The sequence below is a fragment of the Rhyacophila brunnea genome, unplaced genomic scaffold, assembly GCF_057557595.1.
Source record: "Rhyacophila brunnea isolate RB1 unplaced genomic scaffold, BYU_Rbru_1.0 scaffold_1, whole genome shotgun sequence".
In the NCBI taxonomy this organism is placed as follows: Eukaryota; Metazoa; Arthropoda; class Insecta; order Trichoptera; family Rhyacophilidae; genus Rhyacophila; species Rhyacophila brunnea.
The window spans coordinates 29,418,179-29,427,357 of NW_028232751.1; the positions used below are offsets into that span (position 1 = coordinate 29,418,179).

At 30.1% G+C, this 9,179-nt stretch overlaps 1 long non-coding RNA gene across 1 annotated transcript; it reads right to left on the bottom strand.

Moving 5' to 3' along the window:
- Window positions 1-7,871: 7,871 nt before the first annotated feature.
- LOC147079668 (uncharacterized) lies at window positions 7,872-8,689 on the bottom strand. Its single transcript, XR_015070272.1, has 3 exons — window positions 8,618-8,689; window positions 8,422-8,506; window positions 7,872-8,280 (listed from the first exon to the last, which is right to left on the bottom strand). It is a non-coding gene; the product is annotated as an uncharacterized LOC147079668 (long non-coding RNA).
- Between the last annotated feature and the right edge of the window lie 490 nt (window positions 8,690-9,179).

The window sequence follows — 9,179 nt, forward strand, 5'->3', positions numbered from 1 at the left end:
GTTCATGTAAGAGGGTGTAAATAAAGGAAATTTGATTCTACCTACAATGGAATTATCGGTGACCAATATTGAGGTAATAATACCAACTCAACTAAACAAGGACTAAAGATGTTATTAACTGTGCCTGTATATTAAATAATAATAATATAAATATAATCAAAACTCAGCTAATTTTCTTAATCATTATTATTTTATAAATTACAGAGCCAGAGTGTTTTTAGTTATTGTTTGCCAAAAATGAGGAAATTACTTACATAATTTGTACATAAATTATTACATCTGACAGGCTCAATTCACACTTTGAATCTATTTATAATAGAAACCGGAAAATATTGAAACGCAAAACATTAACCCTTTGTACCCCTCAATATAGTTTTTTTTTCATTATACCAAGTCGTTAATTACATAATAGTATGCAATAAATACATCCTATAATTAATTTATAGCGTAATTCAGTGTGGTTTATAACTCAGCATATGAGTGCACGAAAGAAATACGATATCTATTCTAACTAGACATAGTAGTTTTAACGGTTAAGTCTATTATAATTAGGGGATGGCAAGTCTTATATGACATTTTCTCAAATGTGATATTTTGGAAATAAGATAATAATATGTCTCTCAAGTTAGTGGAGATTTGAAACTACTTTATTATACGCAGATGATGCTTGATATAATTTGAAGTTAGAGTTGAAAGCCACTGATAAATCGGTAATATGCAAATTGGGTTCAACCAAATTGTGTTCTGAAGATTAACTGCGCCAGTCTAATGTGCACAGTTGCGAGGAGTTGAAGAGAGTCAGCCACTACTCGAGGCCGGTCGGTCAGAATAGATCGTCGTACTCTCGCACAGCTTCGGGGTTGCATAGTCTCAGGAAGTGCTCCATACAGCAGTTCCTCGATAATTCAGGGATTCTAAATTGTTTAATCATATTATACATTAATATTATTATCTTGTATTTTTCACACTGATACAGAACCCGTTTAATTGCGCAGACTACAATATTAAATTCATTGAAGATTTAAAGGGGGACATGCTCAGCGTAGGTCAAAATGGAGATTTTGTTAAATTTTCAAAGTATGATCCTGGACATACCTTAAACGTTGTAGATAATCTATTTATATAATTTTGAAGCCTTATTATCCTTTATATTTATTTTAAACATTTGATGACTGCATAAAGTATTTTTAGTATATAAAATAGTATTCTTTTAAACCTCTCGCTCTAATGTTTTAGAATATAGTCATATTTCAGTACATGCATGTGCAGTGGTGTTAAGGACATTTATAAAACCATCAGTATAATTTATATCAACATTATTATAGTGAAATATTTACGATTAAAAATTATATTGATAATCTCTGTGATCCCAAATTTGACAAGAATTAGGCATTTTATTATTAAAAAATGGGCAAGATTAACACATTTGAAGATAATTCTAAAGATACTCATTATAAGCTATGTCTTTGACCATTCACGTGTGATAAACATCCTACGAATAATGATGGCTTTATAATAATTATTGACCTAAGAATAAGGTAGTGTTTTTTTGAAATACGCCATTTCTTTTGGCATTCCCCAGTGGTTAGGCTACAACATACGGCCGTAGCCATAAATTGACAAACTATAATTATTGAAGTAGGGAGTAAAATGATGTTAACGCGCGTGTAACGAGCTTACTATTCGTTATTTAATTAGAAAATTCAAGTCAAATGGTAATGTTTGTGATGTTAAGAATCCAACCCGTCAAAGTACTGCTGAAAATATCGATGTTATGAATAAAAATCCAAAAAAATCAATTACCCGTTATTCTCTAGAGCTTGGACTTTCTTGCATTCGAAGTCGTGTAAAATACAGTTATCACAAGAAATTAAGGCGAATAATCATTTGGTGCGTCGAAATTTTGCTGATTGGGCTTTAGAGAAACTTGCAACTAACCCACTACGTCATGAAAAAATCATATTAAGTAACAAAAATCATTTTTGGTTAAATGGCTTCATAAATAAGCACTTGTTGCATTTGGAGTTAATGAAAACCCAATTCATATTCTTGAAACACCTTTGTATTCACAAAAGTTAACATTTTGGAATGGATTATGATCTGGACGTGTAATTGGACCGTATTTTTATGAAAACGAAAATGGCAATGCAGTTACTGTAAGGGGAGACGTTATAGAAACATGATTACTCATTTTTTCCGGCATCAATAAAATTAGATGATTTTGATCTGGACGATAATATGTGGTTCCAACAAGATCAAATCAAATCAAATTTATTTATTTTACATATAATGAACATAACAAATTATAAATTCAAAGCGGTCACGACATGACATAAAATAATTGTTAATAATTTTTAAAAATAAAAATACAGAGAAGTGTTAGTTAATATTACAATAAGTAATAAAATAAGAAATAAAATAACAAAATAAAAGTAGATGGAGGCACACAGAGTGATCTTTGATAGACCCTATCTTAAAAACTTATAAAACAACATCCACCTAAATTCATCTCACGTAAGTGGAATATATCAATATCCGAAGCGATTTCATTAAACATGGTTACTGCTCTTCCAATTGGCATTACTGATGGCAGGTTAGTTCTTCACCGTGGGAGAACAAACAACGGATGTCCTCGATTCCTAAGGTGATTATCAGAGACACACAAACCAACACCACCAAGAATGGCAGAGTTCATATTTACGCCACGTATAAGTCTGAAACAATATGTAGCTAAATAAAGATCCCTTCTAAATTTTAAGCTACAGTATGTAAGCATCCCTAAGAGCAAATTAGTCGGATAGAGCCACAGATAATATCCATACAGCCGAAAGTAAAGGAGTCTTAAAAATATATTTTGGACTCTCTCCACCATAAGGCCGTACTTCAACTGATGCGGGGCCCAAACGATAGACCCACTCTCAAGTCTGCTTCTAACTAAGGAGTTATAGAGAATTTTTAGTACCGTAACATCCGAAAAGACACGGGAAGTACGCAAGACAAAGCCCAACATCTTTAGCGCCTTTTTATAAATGGTATCTATATGACCACTAAACGTCAGTTTACCGTCAAACGTAATTCTAAGATCTCTTACAGATGATATTTGCGAGAGAACTCTGCCATGCATCGATTACTGGAAAAACAATACTCGTGAGGCTTTAGTAAACGATAAAACATTGCGTTTATCAATATTGAAGTCCAGATGATGATGCAACATGTCATTCAAATCGTGACACAATCAAACCATTCTTTCAATTTTATAATCCATTGGAATAATATAGGTATACTGTAGTGGAAAAAATTGTGTGTATTTGGGATTCAACATGAAAACAAGAAGAGCTGAGAATTCGCCTATACTTCGACAAGATAAAAGTGAACATTTTGATGTTCGGTTGTGGTCGGCTATTTTCGGCCAATACACGAGCGCCTAAGAAGGACATAGGCCATATTACACCTAGAAAATCGTCAAAGTTACTTTCAATATAGATAATTGTGTCGCTACATTTCAAAATCAGCCAAGTCCACCTTTAGGTATTTTTGACTTTTTTGTCAATTGCTGAAGAACTAATGCTTTCTAACATTTCTGCATTATCAAAATGTGGAATTTATTAATTTTTAATATTTTATACTCGACATAACATAAACTTTCACCTTTTGACTGTATTTGAGAAAACAAAAAGGTGTTTTTCTTCTATTCATCTATTATGGACTTGGCTGATTTTGAAATCTAGCGACACAATTATTACACTACTGCCCTCAACAAGATCTAGGCGATAACAGCAAGTCACTGTAATCGCGTGTTTTTGAAGACAATACTATTCTCAGTAATTCACTTAGAAGTACTATTATTATTCGATAATTAACAATAGAAAAATAAATTATTATGATTTCACCTCTTAATTATTATTATTACGAAGTTAGGTTAAATAATTCTGGGTATTGAGTTTGGAAGGAAATAAATCATTAAATCTACATTAACTGATTATATTGCAGCACGTATTTATTAATGAAATAATTAGCATAACACAAATTATGACTTAATAAGTAGAATTGCATAGTATGCATATTAAATATATCGATGACCCAATCACATTTTTTTATAATTTTCAAATAATGTCTTTTAATAGGTGTTTTTAGTAAAGTTGTTATAAAACGCATACTGTGAAAATTATAATAATAAGACCAGCTATAACTTATGGTTGTGAAACATGTTTCTCCACCCAAACTGAAGAAAACTTAGCAGTTATTAAAAGAAAAATATTGAGATGAATCTTTGGACGAACTTTATTGTTAACTAAAATTATTATTAAGGGGGGACATGCTCAGCGTACGTCAAAATGAAGATTTTATGCTATTTTCAGAGCATAACCCTGGACATTTCTTAAACGTTGTAGATAATCTATTTACATAATTTTGAAGCCTTATTATCCTTTATATTTATTTTAAACATTTGATGACTGGATAAAGTATTTTTATTACATAAAATAGTATTCTTTTAAACCTCTTGCTCAAATGTTTAAGAATATAGTCATATTTCAGTACGTCCATGTGAAGTGGTGTTAGATTTTTTAATTTGTATTTATTAATTTTTAAAAGCATTTATAAAACCATTAGTAAAATTTATGTCGACATAATTATAGTGAAATATTTATGATAAAAAATTATATTGATAATCTCTGTGATCCCAAATTTGACAAGAATTAGGCATTTTATTATTCACAAAATGGGCAAGATTTACACTTAAAATCTTAAAATCTTTATTTTGACGTACGCTAAGCATGTGGGCCGTTAAGCAAAGATGGTCAAAATAGCTGTTTGCTAAATTTTTCAATCACAGGTTTTGAGATGTTTTTCTTCCAAAGTAGGTACATTCTGCAATAATATTTTGTTTTGTTATTTTTTGTTTTGTTACGCCAAAGAAGTATAACTTCTATAAACTACACGCACCGTTTTTTTTTTATAAAATAGACAGTCAGATAAAATGTTAAATTTAGTACGGTACGATATCTGTTCTATACTATGAAGATAGTTAATTCAATTTGCGCAATAGGTACATCGTAAACTTGCAGAGTTTATAATAATATAAAGAAGGTTATAAGGAACATAAGATACAAAAAAAATCTTAAGTATCAATAATAAGAAATATTAAACAGACAAAATAAACGTGCAAGCCAAAGGAATCGTCAAATAATAAAAATATTTATGAATTTGATTTATTTAAAACATCGACAGAAATTAAATAGTTCACGAAAAACAGATTACCCGCACCTCATATCTACCGTATTATGAATCATATCTGTCCTACGATGGGAAAACCTTACTATACTAGTAATACATGAATTATTAATACTTGATAGTGTTATATAATATTATTTGTATTTTTTCATGTTTGAAAGATAAACCGTAAACAAATTATCTATGGTTTTTATTTTTTACTAAAACTATCTACTATAAATGCAAAAAAGGTTAAAGGAAACAGAATAGGTAGTTAGCGTATTCACTACCAAAATGATTGTGTATCTTAAAATATCTCTATATCAAGACAGTTATCGTAGAAAATAGTAAATTCCAACAACAATTTCACACTATACGACTGTTTTCTTTAGGTAAAATGAAATGATATCATTTTAAAGTTTGGGAAGCTCGCCGTAATATAAGTTCAACAAAGAGTTTAATCTAATTGACACCCGCGAGGTGTCGCCGTTAGCGAAGTGTAACCCTGCTTCAAAATATGTAGGTGTACTCACCGATCTATCTATTCAAGTACCATTTTTCCAATACTCTCATAGATATACAGTTATGGTGAACTATCCTAGTTATTAATTTCAGTCCAGTAGGGAATATTCAATCAAGGAATTTCGTAATAATTAATACATATTGAAAATACCGGGATTCCGTATTGCCATTTTTTTTCAATCGTTATGATATTTTTTTTATATAGAATTATTAATAACCATATCCTTGCCTTTTCGTACAAGGTGGTTGTAAGTAATTATTCACAATCACAAACACCCAGGTTTTGAGAAAAATACATAAATATTGTGTGTCCTGACCGAGAATCGAGCCCTCTCGGCTGGAAGACAAGCGCCTTACGCACTGCACCACGAGAACCAAAAGATATGTTATTTAAACGCAATTTAAAAACATTGTGTTATTCGAAGATAAAGAACTAATATGCCGATTGGGAGGGCAGTCAGTGGATTCTACCAAATTGCGCGGGGATGAGTTGGGTGAACGTTTTTTTTATTTATTCCTAAAATAGGGTGTATTTCCATTTACTTTTTATAATGTTTCTGTTTACACTGTTTTTGTATAAATATTGTTAAAACTGTTACATATTTATTTTATTTTTTATCAAATTATGTTGTGAACGTCTTGAATTATTAATTTATAAATTAAAAATTCAAGAAGTAAATAAAAATTCTAATACTTAATTCAAAAAGCTAATACAAAACTGCCAATTTGACAGTATGACGTTGCAAATTTTATAAATTTTACATCCGGTGGTATTAACATCTGGTTGAGCCAACATGAGCAGTTCTTTCTTTTCCATACATACACGGCTGTCGAAAATGTATGTTTCTGATGTGTTCCAAATTATTTAAATCGGTTTTATTAAGCCTGCCTGGACTATTGCAAACTGTTGCCTAGCACTGGTTTTTGAAGCTCTTTCCAACACATAGGCGAATGAAGTGGCAAGTGCATTGTGACAGTAGCGTAACACCACTACAAAAAGTTCCTTACTAAAATCCGCATTGCCTCGCAGCGAAGTTGTCTGAAATTGCTGAAAATTCAGAATGTACAGTTGCATCCGTACAGCGGACACGTTTATTTTATTCTATCCCATCAAACATGACACAGGAACTGTGCTGGATAGTAATAGTATTTTTGAGTTTAAATAGATACTGTACTTATAGTATTTTTTATTACTTAATAATTAGTGCAAGTTAGTTGTCATTTTTTAAAGCAAAACTTCTTTTGCTGCGCTAAGATAAAATTTTGCGAAGAAAAGAAATGTGAGATAATGTATCAGAGCGTCATACCATGTGAACAGGTATTCGATTAGATTCAAATTCAGAAACAAAGAAAATAAAAATAATTACAAGATAAAAAGAACTTTTTATATACCACGTTTTTAAATTTTCTGAAGAATCATATAAACTTAACAATTATATGTATTAATAATTTAGGACAAATAAGGCAATTATCAACAAATCACTTTTTTGCTATTTTGCAACAAACAAATATAGAATGCTGAAATGTCATTTTGATTTCCATAGTAACGCACGTATATATTAATAATTTAGTTGCTAGGACCATCCGCTTAGCAACCAATGATGGTGTCGAAATAACTTTTCATACAAAACAGAATTAACTGAAAATGAATTCAATTCTACTTAAAATGGCGAAAAGTATTAAAAAAATGCATTGGTATCGTGTTCTGATATATCGTCACCCTAGAACAACAAAGTATCATCTGGCATTTATACTAAACTGAGATATCGAGCTCCAAAGTTTTGAATATGAATAAAATCTTAACTATATGCAATGAAAATTGGCAGATATTATCAATACTATTATTATTGCATTATGTTTGTATTTTCAAAGCATTGTATACTAAATATATCTGATATTATCTAATCCAGACATTAAAATTTTGTGATGGAACTTAATTGCTCTGAAAATCGAAAAAAATCAGAGCAACAAAGTTCTATCTGATTATTAAACCTTTATGTCGTGAAAATATTTTGCTACAGGGCTTAATTATTGTGTTTAAAATAGAATAAAAATACCTTTTTCGATTAATTCTTTATTAGAACAACATTAAATTAAACATAGTTTATGAAAAATGACAGGACGTGGTGTAAAAAAATGTTTCATAATGCTGAGATTTAGAACAATATTAATAGTTTATAAAATGACATGAAAGTATCTTCACTTTCAAGGTTTTTGTTGTTAGAATCCATATGATCCATGATGAACGCTCCAGTGTACTCACATAACTTCACAGCTATGAAAAAAAAGTTTTTATGATAATAGACTGGCATAAAAAAAATAGTTTCACAAAACTATTATTACGAAACCTCTCAAATTACTCAATTTTTAAATGAAACTTAATAAAGATATCATTGTATTGTCACTGCAGTGATTCATACAGTAATAATTAAATAGTTTATGAAAAGAGCTATTGCAACTATTATTATTTAGTCAATATCATCGCCAACATCTATGTTTTCTTCGCAAACAACATACTCTGCAACTTCTCCAAGTACTTCCACCTACCTGAATAATAAAAAGGAGAATATATATGAAATTATGACATATTCTAGAAACAATTTATTCAGATGTAATGTCAAATTTACAAAATATGAAAGAACAGCAAATAAATTAAGTAAGTACTCATTTGAAAAGAAACATAAGTACCCAAAATCCTCATCAATTGTAATATCATCAGACAGTACCTATAACTTGAAGATCGTTTATATTATCCAATAAATTGAGATTGTTGCTGAAAATAAAATAAATAGATAATAGAATTACTTATATTAAATTTGAAACAAAATAGAATAATTAATTGCAATACATGAATAACAAAAATAATACATAACCTCAAACTTACCTTGTATTTAAAGCAACGATATTGTAGGTTGGTGAGGTATATTCGTAGTATTATCATCCTCTTAAATGTCCACAATAACCCTTTCACTTAAATTATTGCTCATCTTTATGTTATTTTTATTAAATTGTTGAAAAACGAAGCGCGAATATTTGAGAGAAACGTACTAGTTTGACAGCTGAACGGAAATGAAACCATATTGCTCCAAAATTATTTTTTTTATAGCAAATGGTCCATAGTTGTTTTCAAATTTTAAATCGAACCATATTGTTCCAAAACAAATTACCAGTGCATCTGATATAGAACTTAAATGCCCTGCTATATCATAAACCATAAAGATTTTTAAAAATCTTGTAACACAGTTTTAAAGAGAAAATTATTATAAGAATTTTGGTACCAAAAAGTCAAAATTGACCAAAACGCCAGATGATACCTTATTGTTCTAGGGTGACGATATTGTAAAAGTTTCAAATGTCTAGCTAGTCGGGAAGTTAGTTAACAATCGATTGCAAGATTTGTACTGGATAAACAACCACCGGACAAACAAGAATACGAGCTAAGAAAA